Consider the following 16,661-nt stretch of genomic DNA (forward strand, 5'->3'; position numbering starts at 1 on the left):
CCAGACTGCTTAATGGCCCATCAAGGGCAATCAGCTGTACAATGAACCCATTGAGAGAAGCTAGGGGCTATGCCTGTGAGTCAGCAGGACAGGTAGAGACATGCCTGTGGACAGGGGACTCCAAGAACTTTTCCATGCCCATGCGCTTTGAGTTTGTATTTGGGATAAAGGAAATACAAGTCACATGGAAAAGGATATAAAAAAGGTACCTGCATCGTCTCCATTTTTCTTTAGCTCTGCTTCTCTCACCTTTGGAGTAACTTCTCTACAAACTGAAGTTTTGGACAAAGGATTGATAGACCCATCCAAGCTGTGGATGTATTCCAGAGGGACTTTACAAGCCAGCAAACTCACCAATGCTGCTAAGAACTTGATATATGGACTCTGAAGTCATATGTACGTATCTGATTGCTTTGACCATTTAACAACTCTCTTCTCTTTCTTTTATAATAAAAGCTTTAGTTTTTAGATATTAATGGATTGGCTGGCAGCATGGTATTTTTGTTAAGATCCAAACTAGTATTGATCTGGTAATGTGGTTGGCCCTTTGGGGAACAGAAGAACATTTTGTAAAGTGAATAGAGTTTTAAATAACTTCTCACTTTACTGGACCTATTTGTTGATTGGGAGCCAGAGACTGGGATGCAATAAAGGGGGCTGTGTGATTTCTTTTTTTTTCAACTTCTTGATAACCAGTGTGAGGGGACCAGGAGCAGTTTGTGACTGGTGGGTGAATCTAACTACAGTGTTAACCACCAGTTTTTGGGAGAATCTGCTCTTCTTTTTGCAGCCTGCTCTGACCTTGGCATTTTCAGTGTGGGGTATCCTAGGCATCTTGGGTCACAAGTGGTATTACCTCTTTGTAAGCATTGATGAGACCACTACTGGAAGAGATTAATAGATGTTAAGACCAAAAGGGATAATTGTCTAGTCTCTCTGTCTGCATAACACAAGCCAGAGAAGCTCGCCCAGCAATTCCTGCATTGAGTCCATACATTTTGGTTGAGCTAGAGCAGTGTTTCTCAATCTTTTTGATACCACAGATAGGCTTGCTGCCGTCCTAAACAGTGTCAGGGAGAGCTCAGGGACTGAGCTAGAGCATATCTTTTAGAAAGACAGACAATCTTGATTTAAAAATTCCAAGGAATGGAAAATCCACCATCTTACAGAGAGGAACCACGAAGGTTGTTATAGTGCAAGGAGCTGTAATTTGGAAAGCAGCGATTCACAAAAGGTTGTTAGAGATCATGTTGCAAATGAACTCAGTATGAGCTCACAGTGCAGTGGGGAGTTTAAGACCCCAAAATGCTATTCTTTAGCTGAACAAGCAGAGCACTAGTGAGCGGCAGTAGCCCAGAGGTGCTATAGATGCCCCTAAACAGCATTAATGGAGACTCTTACTGGGTACTCTGTCCAGTTCTATTGGCCCCACTTCAAAAATAATGTTGATAAGTTGGAAAGAGTTTAGAGAAGGGCCCCAAGAATAATCAAGGTCTGGAAAACCCGCCTGGCTAAAGGATTCTGGTCTGTTTAGCTTGTCAGAAAGAAGGTTAAGAGGTGACTTGATCACAGCGTAGGTACCTGGTTTTGGTTACAGGGCTAGCTGCACTTCTGCCTCTTTTCTTGTCTCTGGTGTTCAGTCTCTGGCCCTTGCTGATCTCAGGGTGAAATCAAATGATTCTTCCACCTTAGACTAGGCCAGGGTCTAGTTACACTACCCTGCGTGTTCCAGTTGTCAGTGCCCTGGAGGGCCGACTGATGACCTGCATTTCTTTCCTTCAGGACCCTGGGAATAGTGACAAGCAGCAAATGGAACAAAATACCAGAAGGAAAAAAGACAAAACAGTCAAAGAAACAAACAAACAAAAAAGAGCCTATATGTGTCTATCTTAGCTAAAGTCCTACTTTGCAACCTACAGTTTCCACGGTATACATCTGATGAAGTGAGCTGTAGCTCACGAAAGCTCATGCTCAAATAAATTGGTTAGTCTCTAAGGTGCCACAAGTACTCCTTTTCTTTTTACAGAAACTTAGATTCTCCAGACACTATCAGTGGTTCCTGTGTTTTAGGGCATATCTACATGATTAAATGCTTTGGACATTGGGGAATGCCAGGGGTGTTAATTGGCCAATTACTGTAATTCACAGACAGTTATCACACCTGGATTTCCCCTCTCCTGCCCCGCCCCTGCCCGAAGTATTTGATGGTGTGTATGCTGCCACTGTGAACTGAGATCAGGTTAACTAGTCCTCTAAAAACCAGGAACACAACAATCCACACGGCCAAGAACTGGATGCGCTTCAGCTGATAGCCTGAGAGGCACTATTCCTTGTGGATGCTGATAAGTGCGCCAACCCACAGCATGAATCATTTACTAGACCTGGCTGTTAAGGAACAAAAAGAAAAGGGGTACTTGTGGCACCTTAGAGACTAACCAATTTATTTGAGCATGAGCTTTTGTGAGCTACAGCTCACTTCATCAGATGCATACCGTGGAAACTGCAGCAGACTTTATATATACACAGAGAATATGAAACAATACCTCCTCCCACCCCACTGTCCTGCTGGTAATAGCTTATCTAAAGTGATCATCAGGTGGGCCATTTCCAGCACAAATCCAGGTTTTCTCACCCTCCACCCCTTTTCTTTTTGCGAATACAGACTAACACGGCTGTTCCTCTGAAACCTGTTAAGGAACAGTTGTAGATACCATAGATGGTGTCTTAAAACAGTTACTTAAAAGATGATAAAAAAAGTCCCTAGCTTGGCCAGCTGGGGGCAGTCCAATAGATGGTCTCCTCAGGCCTAGTACCTGAGGCACCATTTCTAATTCATTCCTGGATATCTGAGAGGTAGCTCTCCCTGGCCAGGGCTCAGCCCCACAGTCTGTGGCTCATCGTGGACCCTCCTGGCTGCTGTACAGAGACTGTTGCAGGCTGATTTCCCTTGGGGAAGATCAGGCTGTGAACTCCCATGCCCTACAGTCACCCCCTTTAGAGCACTTCTTACAGAGAGGAACCACGAAGGTAGGTCACACTTATAGTGCCCTTTCCTTTGAGCTAAATACACAGTCAGATCCCGTGGGCACCTTTCCTGTCTCTGGGCTCCTGGGTTGCCACATCTCGTTGTCAGTTGTGCCCTGGGAGGGCTGCTGGATCTGTGCTCCTCAGGGCACGTATTCAGAGAGTGTGTGTGTCTGAAGGCAGCACTGGCCACACCGGGACCGCAGGGAGATGTGTGTCCCAGCCAGTCACGGAGGGGAAGTGGGCTGTCTTGTACACTTCCTGCATCCTCTCCAAAGGCTTCTTTCTGTCTATGAGGCATTGCATTGCCCCCCTCACTAGGGCACCGAGGAAGCCCTCGAGGCAGCGAGGGACAGAAACTGACTCCAATGGCACCCCATGGTCCTTGGGAAGGATGCAGTGGGCCACATGCCCAGAATGGTGGAGACCCTGGCAGGGCATGGCTAATGCGTCATCATTTCCAGGTTCCTATTCAGCTTATCATACAGCTCCCCCAGGGTTCTGGGATGAGCCCCTGCCGCTGGCTGATCTGCACCTCAGTGAGGCCAAGGGAGCTCTTCCTTGTCTCCTAGTTTTGTTTGGAAAGTATCGGCCTGTCCTTTGTCTTGGAGCCAGGGGCAGCCTCACCCTCCTCGTCCTCTCCCTCGGTTACTTTGTGCGCTGTCCCCATGGCATGTGGGGTGGGGTGCTGCAGTGCACGGCTGGGACACTTCCCATCAGGAGCTGCAAAACCCTGGATGCGTTCTCGCCCTCCCCCCCCCGGTCCTGCGCTCCCTCTCACTGCCCAGCTGATCCTTTCTCCCTCAGTCTCCTCCCCCAAGTGCAGAGCGGGGTTCCCGAGCGTGTGATGTGCAGAGTAGCCATGGTGTGACTGGTGCCTGGATACCCTAACTTCCCCCCTCTGGTTGTGCTGTGCCTGTGAATCAGAGACACCTGCGGCATGGGGGGAGCCTCCGCACTGCTGATTGTGCCAGTGGAGTGCCCAGCCCCCACACTCAGGGTACTTAGGAACAGCCCCTGCAGAAGCAGGCAGAACACCATCTGCCAATGGCCTGGGGCCCTCGACCAAAGCGAACCCCTGCAATCAAAGAGGAAGCCAGCGATGTTCCTGGAGAACTGATGTTAATATGTCCCCTGGGGCTGAGTCCTGCTAACAGGCAGGTAGCCACATTCTGCGTGAGCTCTAGCTTCCTGACTAGGACAAACAGTGCAAGGGGCCATTCGTGCAGTGAGGCGAGCAGCAAGCTCAGTGCGAGGGGCAGATGATGGGGTGAGGAGACCAAGGCTGGGGCTGTTCCCGAGAGCCAGGCAGCCCTGGGACAGCCCGGCTGGCTGGTGCATTTATATTTAGAGCAGACTGCACCTTGAGAGGCCAAACTTTGAATTGGGTGCAGTTTAGTGCAGTCCCAGGGCAGCCTGGCCCCTATATGTCTGCAGAGAACAGGATGTGGCCAGAGGTGCAGGCACCCGTGAGCTCTCTCTTCGGGGGAATACATTGTGTTAAAATGCTGCAGAGTAAATTGCAGCAGAAGCACCAGGGAGCAGAGCAGGGCCAGATACTGCACCTTGTCCCCTTTCCCCAGCACAGCACAGGCTGGAGGTGCTTTTCCAGGAACTGGTCAGTGGAGATTTTTGTTTATGCATGATTTGCATTCTTTGCCTGGCTGTCTAGCGCTCCAGGAAGGGCAGGGGGACTTTATCTCACGCCCTCAGCAGAGCGCTGTGCGGAGTAGTGGTTTCCTCTTCCCTGATGACTGAGCTCAGTGCTGTTCTGGTGTCACCCAGCTCGGGGACCCTGCTCTGTGGAGCCAAGGAACCGAGGACTTGAAGACATGCAGCTCGTCGGGACGCATTGAGGTGAGACCTACGGCAGGGTTAGTTTGGGGGCAGGTAGAGACTGTAGCTTCCAACCTCTGTCCTCCAAGGCCCCTCCAGAGAAAACTACCCTGAAAATTAGAGAGAGGAGCTTTAAACAGAGGAGGAGGGACAGGGGCCACACAGAGAGGAAGAGGTGAAGGATTCCCCCGCTTCCCCATCCCAGCTGCTGAGGGAGGAAGGAGAAAGGAGGAAGTGCACTTTTCTCCCTTCCCCCTTGCTCTGAGCAGCTGGACAGGCTGATACACGAGTCCCTCAGAGCTGCCTTGAGCTTGAGATAAAATTTAAAAGGGTGATACTGCAAGTAAAGATGGAGCCCTGCTCTGCCATCCCCAGCCACGGCACTGGGCCCCGGGCCCCGCTCCACTGCCCCTGCCTGAAACACAGGGCCCCAGGCCCCGCCATCCCCAGCCACGGCACAGAGCCCCAGGCCCCGCCATCCCCAGCCATGACACAGGGCCCCGGGCCCCGCTCCACCGCCCCTGCCTGAAACACAGGGCCCCGGGCCCCGCCCCGCCATCCCCAGCCACGGCACAGGGCCCCGGGCCCCGCCATCCCCAGCCACGGCACAGGGCCCCGGACCCCAGGCCCCGCCATCCCCAGCCACGGCACAGGGCCCCGGGCCCCGCTCCACCGCCCCTGCCTGAAACACAGGGCCCCGGGCCCCGCCCCGCCATCCCCAGCCATGGCACAGGGCCCCGGGCCCCGCCATCCCCAGCCACGGCACAGGGCCCCGGGCCCCGCCATCCCCAGCCACGGCACAGGGCCCCGGGCCCCCGCCATCCCCAGCCACGGCACAGGGCCCCGGGCCCCCGCCATCCCCAGCCACGGCACAGGGCCCCGGGCCCCGGGCCCCCACCATCCCCAGCCACGGCACAGGGCCCTGGGCCCCGGGCCCCCACCATCCCCAGCCACGGCACAGGGCCCCGGGCCCCGGGCCCCCACCATCCCCAGCCACGGCACAGGGCCCCGGGCCCCCGCCATGCCCAGCCACGGCACAGGGCCCCGCCATGCCCAGCCACGGCACAGGGCCCCGGGCCCTGGGCCCCGCTCCGCCATCCCCAGCCACGGCACAGGGCCCTGGGCCCCGCTCTGCTGCCCCTGCCTGAAACACAGGGCCCCGGGCCCCGCTCTGCCATCCCCTCCTACGGCACAGGGCCCTGGGCTCTGCTCCGCTGCCCCCAGCTCAGGGCCCTGGGCTTCGCTCTGCCCACAGCCCAGGCCATGGCACATGGCCTCGGGCCCTACTCTACAGGCGGGTCTTTTCTGTGTAGTTTTCAGGCCACTCCTACCAAAGAAAAAGCCTATAACCCTCTGGCTGTGGATGTTCCATCAGTGTCTGATGATGTTTCAGCACAATGGTGTGATGTTGCAGGCTCCTAAGGGCATGTCCTAACCAGCCCCAGCAGTGTAAACATACATAAGAACTTCAGTGATGGGGGAAGTGTAAAAGATTGCTGTGAGCTGATGGGGGGAAGCCTGGGAATCTAGCTGCTCTCCAGTGCCTGTGCATGGCTACCCCCTCCCTCTCTCTAGTGTCTGGCTGAGGGCGAGTGCAGCCCCAGGCCCCTTCTCCATTGTGTTTGTATGAACAGAAATGATGGAGTGAAACCAAGCAGAGTGGAATGTAAGCTAACTACTTTGGTGTAGTCATCAACCTGTTCTATTAGTGTCTAATCCAGGCCAGGATTTAGACAGACCATCCGCAGTGACAAGGTGCATGCAAGTTGCTCCCTCTGCTGTCTGCAAGCTAGAAATAAGGGACCACAGAATCCCTTTGTGGCCAGCGCAGCGAATGAAGAGCCTGTCCCATCAGAGTGGAAATAGGGCATCCTTGGAACAGCTCACCGAGGGCCATGGTGGGTTCTCCGTCGCTGGCAATTTTTAAATCCAGACTGGATGTTTGTCTAAAAGCTCTGCTCTAGTTCCAAAGGAATTAATTCAGGGCAGGTCTCTGGCCTGTGTTATACAGGAGGTCAGACTAGAGATCACAGTGGTGCCTTCTGGCCTTGGAATCTCTGTGTCTATGGACATTACGCCCAAGTCCTGTTACTTCTCTGGCCGGAGAGCTGTCACTCATTTCAGGAACCAAATTCCCTGCCTTTGACACAGCTTTATGTCCGTTATGTTATCGCTGCACATTCCTGACATCAGAGATACAATTCATGCCACAAAGGTAACAGCTAGCCATTTATACCAAGTGGGGGTCCCACAGCATTTCCAGTCTCCTGCATGTACGCTCCTTTGGAATCTCTCGCTGTGGGTCTTTGTCCCACAGCCAGGCAGTGGCGCATTGTGAGGTGGGTCGTGAGGGGCACAACGCTTTGCAGGACAGTGAGGGAGACCCTCCTCTGGACCAGTGCTGCCAGCCTGACTGCCTGGGTTTCTGGTGCCACAGAAAGCTCTGTCATATGTCACCAATATTTCCTTTGCTTTCCAAACACGCAAATGAGCCCGGCTGGCAGGTTTTCCTGTCAGCAGAACGGGTTTGCTCTCTCATGGCTGGGATACCAAGTCCTCGCAGACAATGTTAGACATCACTTTGAGTCTCAGGGACTTCCACGTAGGGTTCCACCCCTGACAACAGTACTGGCCATCCCTCTTCTCCCTCAGTCTACCAGCTTTACCTGTAAACCACACAGCACTTGGGAGCACTTATAAAACAAAAATAGGTTTGTTTCACAACGCGCAGTCAGCTTGTGGAACTCGTTCCCATGGGATGCTGTGAAGGCCAAAACTGTAACAGGGCTCAAAAAAGAACTAGATAAGTTCATGGAGAATAGGTCCATCAATGGCTGTTCGCTAAGACGGCCAGGGGCACAACCCCATGCTCTGGATGTCCCTAGCCTTTAACTGCCAGCAGCTGGGAGTGGACAGCAGGGGATGGATCACCCGATGATCGCCTGTTGCGTTTGCCTCTGAAGCACCTGGGATTGGCCACTGTCGGAAGATGAGCCATTGGTCTGACCCAGTACGGACGGTCTTATGTTCTTAACAAAGAATAGAGAGTTCACTAGAATTGAGAGACAGTGAGGGGGAAACAACTGGTTCCAGCACAAAATAATAAAATGCAAACCTGGGTCTGGGTCTACACTTATCAGTAGTTACCTTTGCTATCTAATAAAATAGGCTTTCCCCCCACAAAGACTAGTCCATGGCACAGCTGGCTGGTTTCACAAGCATCAGGATCCCATTATTCATGAAAGGCCCACCTGATCCTTAAAGGATTTCTTCAGTGAATGGATCCAGAATGCCTTTCCCTACACTCTGTTATACTGAAACAATCTTTTGTCTTTATTCATAGCCAGGGCACTCTCCTGCCTGCTGTATGAATCTTGATGAGTTATGCGTTTTCCATAGATACCTTTACATATTACTCTTTATGGATAAATATCCCATAAGACATGTTTGGTGTAGTGAGTTTGTCAGGTCTGAGAAAAGAGTTGTTTGCAAAGAACAGGGGACCTTTGTCAAGAGTTGCTGTGGCATGGCTCCCCCAGACATTGACACAGTCGGGCTAGCCACTGGCTATTCTGCAGGCATCCATTCTCGGCTCTCTTTTCTGGACAGGACAATTCCTGCTATGTTTTCTTTCCCCTTGAAGTGCACAATCTCATTTTCCTGCAGCACTATGCTCCAGCACAACTGCCTAGAGTTGGTACCTTTGGTCCTGTGCAACCACATCAACGGAGAGTGATCTGTTAACACCTTACAATTCTGGTGAACAGGTAACATTTTCACTGTTTGACTACCCACACAATCACGTAGCACTCCACCTCTGTGACAGAATCATTGTATTCAGTGGTGGTCAATATTTTGCTTAAGAATGCAGTGCGGTTGCTCTCCCCTGCTAGTATCAGAACTGTCCCCACATCCATTCACAGCTCAAACACTTTATTAAAATCAGGACTGGCCAGAACTGACTTTTTGGACAAGACCTTTATTTTATCAACACCCTTTTGACAGGTCTCAGACCAAACCACTTTGTCTAGATGATTCTTTTTACAGAGATCTGTGATAATTGATATATCACATCACTAAAACCTTCTACAAATCTGTGATACTAGCTTGGGGTATAGGCCAGTTGATAATAAATTCTACTTTTAGGGGATCAGGATGAATTTGCATCCCTGACCCAATGACCAAAATAAGGGACTTTAGCTGCTCCTGTTTTGCATTTTGATACCTGAGCCAGCAAACCTGCATCTTGTGAGTCTTTGCAACACAATGCCCACATGATTTTTGTGGTCTTGCCAAGTGCGGCTAAGAATGATGATCTCATCTACCTACGTGTGTGAACTCCTGTAGTCCACATAACATCTGGTTAAGTCAGTATCTCCTGGTAAGGGCCAAAGAGCTCAGGAATTTTGCACTGCTTAATACGTCTAGCGTGTCCTCAGAGTCTATGAGTCCTTGGCATAGGGTAAGGCACGGGTACTGTGACAGCATTAAGTTTTCTGTAGTCAACCCAAAGTCTTATAGGTCTATCCTTTTCGGTGGACCATGACAACGGGGGATGCCATGGGGCTACTAGGCTCTATAATTGCATGAAAACACCTGCTGGTGGTGTTTCAACACAGCCATGATTTCTAACCTTTCCCTTGGTATTAACCCTTCACATATATCAATGTTCTCCCCGTAGCTCTCCACCACCAAATCTATTAGAGAGGCTGTGATGCAGTCCTCCTCTTTACAACATATCATACTCTCAACAGCCTCACAGTTGTGATAAGCTTTTAGTCTATGTATGGGAACAGTCTATAGGGCAACCTCCCTGAGGGGCTTCTGCACATTATAAGTAACCTCATTAACCTGCTCCACAGCCTCCAAAGGTCCTTCCCAAGAATTTTGCATCTCATGCTGCTTTACTAGGAGTAACATCAGTACCAAGCCTCCCACATCAAATGCTCGTTCACAGGCATTTCCGTTGTACCACTCTTCTTGTGAAACCTGGATTTTGCTGTCCTACATTTATCATGAATTTTAAATCCGCTCTGAGCTTGGTTATGTATTCAGCTATGGGCTTCCCCTCTGGTTCAGAGCACTCTTCTAGGAGTCCCTAACAAGATCTAGGGAGCCTCTGCCCTGTCTCTCATAAAGGAGGTCAAACTGGGCAAATCCTGTGGACTCTTGGGGTACTTCCCTGTAAGCAAATAATAGCTAAGGCAATAACTCATCCCAAAATCCAGCTGTTTTGTCCATGTATATTCTTAGCATTGGACTTAAGAGTCCAGGGAACCTTTCCACTAGACTGTTTGTCTGGGGTGGCAAGAGGCAGACTAATTGTTTTACCCCATGCTTCTTCCTCGGTTGACTAAATATTAGGGTGTGACGGGACTGGGACTCACCACCACAGCACCTCCTGCTGTTCACTCTGGGAATTAGCTCAGTTCATGCGGAGCACCCCCTGCCGGAGGTGTCCCATCCGTCTCTCACCCTCAATTGGCATCTTGACCCGCGTTGCTCCCAGTGTCCTCTTCAGGACACTGCCCTCCAGCAGTGCCCCCAAGTCCACACTCACCCCCTTCCGGGGTGCGTGTGTGTGTTTAACAGCAGTCTTTCCAGTTCGCTCCTGCCGCAGTGGCCAACCACAACCCCTCAAGTCTAGCCCCTCTGTTCAAGGGCTGGTTGCAGTCTGTCATGGCCACCCTTCCATGGCCAGGTGCTGTACAAGGAGGAAGATATTGAACAGAATCAGACCAAGGCAGATGCCTGTGGGACCCCACCCGCTATGCCCTTCCAGCTTGATTGCGAACCATTGATAACTATTCTCCGATTAAGCTTTTCAAACCAGTCCTGCACCCTCTTTATAGGAGGTTTGTGTAGACTATATGTCTTTAGTTTATTTATGAGAAGGTCATGTGAGACAGTATCAAAAGACTTACTAAAGTCAAGATATACTGCATCTACTGCTTCTCCCCATCCACAAGGCTTGTTACTCTGTTGAAGAAGGATATTGGATTGGTTTGACTTGATTGGTTCTTAACAAATCCATGTTGGCTGTTACTTGTCACCTTATTTTCTTCTAGCTGTTTGCAAATTGATTGCTTGATTCTTTGCTCCATTATTTTTCTGGATACTGAAATTAAGAAGACTGGTCTATAATTCCCTGGGTTGTCCTTATTCCCCTTTTTATAGATAGGGACTATATTTGCCCTTTTCCAGTCCTCCGGGATCTCTCCCATCCTCCATGTGTTCTCAAAGCTCATTGCTAATGGCTCAGACATTTCTTCAGCTAATTCCTTAAGTATTCAAGGATGTGTTTAATCAGACCCTGCCTATTTGAAGACATCCAACTTGTCTAAGTAATTCTTAACTTGTTCTTTAACTATTTTAGTCTCAGATCCTACCTCATTTACACTGATGTTCACTATCTTAGTTGTCCAATCACTGCTAACTTTTTGGGGAAAACTGAAACAAAAAAGGCATTTAACATTTTGGCCACTGCTTCATTTTCTGTTATTGTCTTTCCCTCCTCATTGAGTAATGGGACCTACCCTGTCTTCCTCTTGCTTCTAAGGTATTTGTAAAATGTTTTCTTGTTACCCTTTAGTCCCTAGCTAGTTTAATCTCATTTTGTGCCTTGGTCTTTCTAATTTTGTCCCTACATCCATGTGTTGTTTTTTATATTCATCCTTCATAATTTGACCTAGTTTCCACTTTTTGTATGACTCTTTTTTTGAGTTTCAGGTTGTTGAAGATCTCCTGTTTAAGCCAGGGTGGGCTCGTACCAAACTTCCTAGGCATCAGGATAGTTTGCTAATGTGCACTTAATAATATCTCTTTAAAAAACTGAACCTTTTTTCCCCCTTAGACCTGCTTTCTCTGGGATTCTACCTACCAATTCTCTGAGTTTTCTACCATCTGCCTTCTTGACGTCCATTGTCTTTACTCTGCTGTTTTTCCTCCTACCGTTCCTTAGAATCGTGAGCTCCATCATTTCATGATCACTTTCACCTAAGCAGCCTTTCACTTTCAAATTCTCAACCAGTGTTTTCCTGTTTGTCAGAATCAAATCTAGATACCTGGGAAGCTACTAGAGCAATGTATAAAACATTCAATTTGCAAATACTTGGAGGATGAGGGGTGATCATTAGCAGCCAGCATGGATTTACCAAGAACAAATTGTGCCAAACCAGCTTGATTTCTTCTTTGACAGAGTAACTGGATTGGTGTATAGGGGGAATGTGGTGGACAAGACTTTTGACACAGTCTGACATGACATTCTGATAAGTAAGCTGGAGAAATGGGGGCTCGGCAGAACTACCATTAAGTAGATACATTGGTTAAACAACCACAAACAAAGAGTAACTAGTAATGGAATGATGTTGGATTGGAGGGAGGTCTCAAGTGGGGTTCCACAGGGATCTGTTCTGGTCCAGTGCTATTTAACATCTTTATTAATGATCTGGATGTAGGTCTAGAGAGCACACTGATCAAATTGGCAGATGACTCAAAGCTAGGGGGGTTGCCAACACTTTGGAGGATAGAGCTACAATTCAGAGGGATCTTGCTAAATTGGAGAACTGGGCTATAGACAACACAATGAAATTCAACAAAGACAAATGTCAGGTGCTACACTTAGGGAAGAAAAAGCAAATGCACCTATACAGAATGGGGGAGAACTGGCTTGGCAGCAGCACTGCTGAGAAGGCTCTGGGAGCGGTGGTGGATCACAACCTCAACATGAGTCAGCAACGCAATGCTGTTGCGAAAAAGCAAATGCAATTTTAGGTTGTTTTAACAGAGGCATAGCTTGGAAGTCACGGGAGATGATAGTATCACTACTCAGCACTGGTTAGGCCTCAGCTGGAGTACTGTGTCCAATTTTGGTCACCAATGTATAGAAAGAATGTAGAGAAACTGGAAAGGATCCAGAGGGGAGCAACAAAGATGATCAGAGGGATGGAATGCATGCCATATGAGCAAAGGCTGAAGGAGCTGGGTATGCTTAGTTTCAAAAAGAGGTGATTAAGGGGGAACATGAGAGCAGTCTTCAAATACTTGAAAACCTGCCACAAAAAAGATGTAGAAAAGTTATTCTTTTTTGCCACAGAGGGCAGGACTACAGCATAGCAAATTTAGATTAAATTTTAGGAAAAGCTTTGTAACTGTAAGAACAATAGGACAATGGTACAGACGCCTAGGGAGGTTGTGGAAGCTCCTTCACTGGAGGTTTTCATAAGGAAGCTGGAGCCATCTGCCTTGGATGGTTTAGTCACAACAAATCATGCATCTTGGCAGGGGGCTAGACTTGATGACCATTACAGTCCCTTCTAACCCTGTGGTTCTATGATTCTAGAACAGCCTCTCCCCAGTCACGTTCTCTACCTTCTGTAATGAAAAAGTGGTCTCCAATGCATTCCAAGAACTTGTGGGATGATCTGTGCCCTGCCGTGTTATTTTCCCAACAGATGTCTGGGTAATTCAAGTCCCCCCATCACTACTGAGTCCTGCGTCTTGGATGATTTTGTTAGTTTAAAAAAAGCCTCCTCTGCCTCTTCTTCCTAGTTCGGGGTCTATAGGAGACCTACCTTGACTTCACCCTTGGGTTTTTACCCCTTTTATCCTTACCCAGACTTTCAACAGGTCTGTCTCCACTTCTGTCTCAGCCTCAATGTAAGTGTATACACCTTTGATATACAAGGCAACAAACACCGCCTCCCTTTTTCTCCCTGCTGCTCTTCCTGAACAAGCTGTGCCCTTCTACACCAATATTTCAGTCCTGTGAATTATCCCACCACATCTATGATGCCAATTGTGTCCTAATTGTGATTATTTACTAGTATTTCTAGTTCCTCCTGTTTTATTCCCCATTCTTCTTGCATTAATATACAGACATCTAGGATGTTTATTAGATTTCCCCTCTGTATTCCCTTGTCTCTCCTTTGTCCCTGCTGTGATTGCCCATGTTCCCCCCAGAGGCCAACCCTTCACACAGCTCTTTGTTTTGGACTTATCTGTGGGCTTTTGTCTCCTGCCCCCACTGAACCTAGTTTAAAGCCTGCCTCACTAGGTTAGCCTACCTGTGTCCGAAGATATTCTTCCCTTTCCTTGAAAGGTGGACCCCATCTCCACTCAGCAGTCCTTCGTCTCGGAGCAACATCCCATGGTCAAGGAAGTGAAAGCCCTTCTGGTGACACCATCTGAACAGCTGTGCATTCACCTCCAGGGTGTCGGTCTCTACCTGGGCTCCTACCCTTGACTAGAAGGATGGATGAGAACACCACCTGCAGCCACAGCTCCTTCACTCTTACACCCAGAGCCCGGTAGTCACATGATCTGCTCATGGTCATACCTCACAGTATCATTTAGTGCCCATGTGGATGGACAGCATGGGGTAGTAGTTAGAAGGCCAGATGAGCCTCGGCAGTCCTTCTGTAATGTGTCCGATATGTGCCCTGGGCAGGCAGCACACCTCCTGGGATGCCAGGTCAGGCCGGCAGATGAATGCTTCCATTCCCCTTAGAAGGGAGTCACCGACCATCACCATCTTCGTTTCCTCCTGGGTGGTGGTGGCCATGATCCTCCCACCCTTGGGGGTACATGGCTTCTTCTCCTCCACTTAGCCCTTAATGCCAGGGCGGCACTCTGGTTTTTATCTCTGTGGATGGTGGGTTGGGAGCAGGGATGGAACATTCCCTGCTGCCCAAAGTAACCAGCAGCTAGCTTCCTCTCTGTGAAGGAACTATTTCTTCCTGTTCTGGTGGTGCTCCTGCAGTCCTCTCCAGCTGGATAGCTTCCTTGGAGGTCTCCATATGCAAGTGTTCAGTGAAAGCCTCGTGTGCATGGATGCCCCTCTGCCTGGCCACCTCCTTCCTGGGAGACTCTACCAGCAAGCCCTTCTCACACTGGATGGTCTCCCCAGCCTGGCTCTCTCTATGATGGGGAAATGAAGGCCACAGACTCTGCAAGTCCACACCAGAACCTGGGCAGGGGTGTCCCAGGTCTGGTTCTCTGTCTGGACACAGTTGCAGTGGCGATGCGGCCTTTCCGAACCACACTGATTTTATTCTTTCTTCCTTCGACAGCCTGTCTCTCAGACTCCCTGTTTGCTGCCCCCTATTCGCTAGCTCCCCTTGTTGCTTGCGTCTGACTTTTACGCCCTTTTCTCCTAAGTCAGCCCTGCCTCCGTGTTAACAACCAAGGGTGATCCCTAGCCGCAAGTGGACTATCACTTTTTATGGTTAAATGTCCTGTTAGACATGTGTTTGGTGTACTGAGTTTGTCAAGTCTGAGGTGAAAGTTGTTCACAAAGAACCGGGAACCCTTTGCCAAGGTGCCTCTGTGTTACACCCTCCTATTCACCTGTAGTACGATAATCTAGCCTCCTTTGCCTGCCATACCTTGGTGTAATTTTGGTTGTTGGGTTTAGAGTACGGGTGCTTGGTGGTCTGTGTTATACAGGAAGTCAGACTAGATTATCTCGTGCTCCCTTTTGGCCTTAAACTCTATGGCTCTATGCGTATTTTTATGAGTATTCTATGAGTATTATCAGCCCTCATTTAGGAAGGGGAAATGGAGACACAGATAGATTATTGCCAAAATTAATGGCCACTGCCAAATATTCTGGGTTAAATTACTAGCCCAATGCTACAGGTGGTTGTTCATTGCCTGAGGACCATCCTTTCTCCTCCCTTTCCCATTCACTGCACAGAAATTCCATCGTGTGTTAAGTATTTGGTAGGCAAATTCATCTGTATGCTTCATAGTGCTTTGCAGAGGTGGGTATGCAGCAGAGACCGTAGAAAATTTGATCTAGTCTTTCCAAGCAGCAGTGTGACTAAGCATTGGTTTTGTTGTAGGAGGATTTCACTTTTAGGCCCGGTTCTGCCTGCTGTGACCTTTTGGAGCCTCTCTGGTATGTCTACACTGCAATTAAATACCCATGGCTGGCCCAGCCCAGCTGACTCGGGTTCATGGGGCTCAGGCTAAGGGACTGTTTAACTACAGTGTAGACATTCAGGCTCCGGCTGGAGCCCAGCCTCTAGGACTCTGCAAGGGAGGAGGGTCCCAGAACTCAGGCAACATCTACACTGCAGTTAAGCAACCCCGCAGCCCGAGCCCCGCAAGCCTGAGTCAGCTGTCGAATGGCAGTGTAGACAGACCCTATCAGGCCTCAAGCTATCAATTCTCCAGCAGATTTGATTGTTTTGTATATTGTAGAGAGGATGCAAATCTGGTTTTAGCAGAAACTCAGCTGCACAACCTTAACTCAGCAAAACCTGCGTGATTTGGAGCTGTAATCACCTCCAGCTAGTTCAACAGGAGGGTTTAAACAAGGGGCCTTCAGGTGCCCTCTCGTCCATAAGCTTACACACACTTTGTCAGTGGGGTACAGTGTCGCTAGACACCTGTAGGATTTGAGGAATTGGGGTTCCTGGGATCTGGTTCCGGATCTAAGATCAGTGGTTGCAGACAGACTAAGTAAGCACATAGACTGGGCCTATTTGTGGTAAAACAGATGAGAGTTGGGTCTTCGCTATTGGATGTCTGGGCTCTATTCCCAGCTCTGCCAGAAAAGGTACTATGCAAGTCTCTCAGTTACCTTTGCTGTAAGCTGGGGGAATGATAGCTGCTTCCTCCAGGTCACGGGGAGGAGACCTGGGTGCACAATATGGGTTGTGAACTGCAGAGAAATACTAACAATGGTCTGTGACAGCATAGGCGACGACTCCGTGGGTGCTCCAGGGCTGGAGCACTCACAGGAAAAAAACAGTGGGTGCTCAGCACCCACCAGCAGCCCCGCCAAACAGCTCCTC

General features: G+C 49.4%; 1 protein-coding gene across 4 annotated transcripts in view; it reads left to right on the top strand.

Annotated features, from left to right (window-relative positions):
• The window catches only part of TOR4A (torsin family 4 member A), a 96,524-nt gene that overhangs the window by 59,722 nt on the left and 20,141 nt on the right, over positions 1-16,661 (top strand). Inside the window, exons 8-9 of one of the 4 annotated variants that reach the window (XM_048822431.2) lie at positions 235-396; positions 8,527-8,627. The gene's annotated coding sequence lies outside the window, so the exon portion shown is untranslated. Of the gene's footprint in view, positions 1-234; positions 397-4,497; positions 4,882-8,526; positions 8,628-16,661 lie in introns of those variants that run through there. The other 3 variants (XM_048822433.2, XM_048822435.2, XM_048822432.2) reach the window with 3 other exon arrangements.

Source organism: Caretta caretta, chromosome 16, assembly GCF_965140235.1.
Source record: "Caretta caretta isolate rCarCar2 chromosome 16, rCarCar1.hap1, whole genome shotgun sequence".
Classification (NCBI taxonomy): Eukaryota; Metazoa; Chordata; order Testudines; family Cheloniidae; genus Caretta; species Caretta caretta.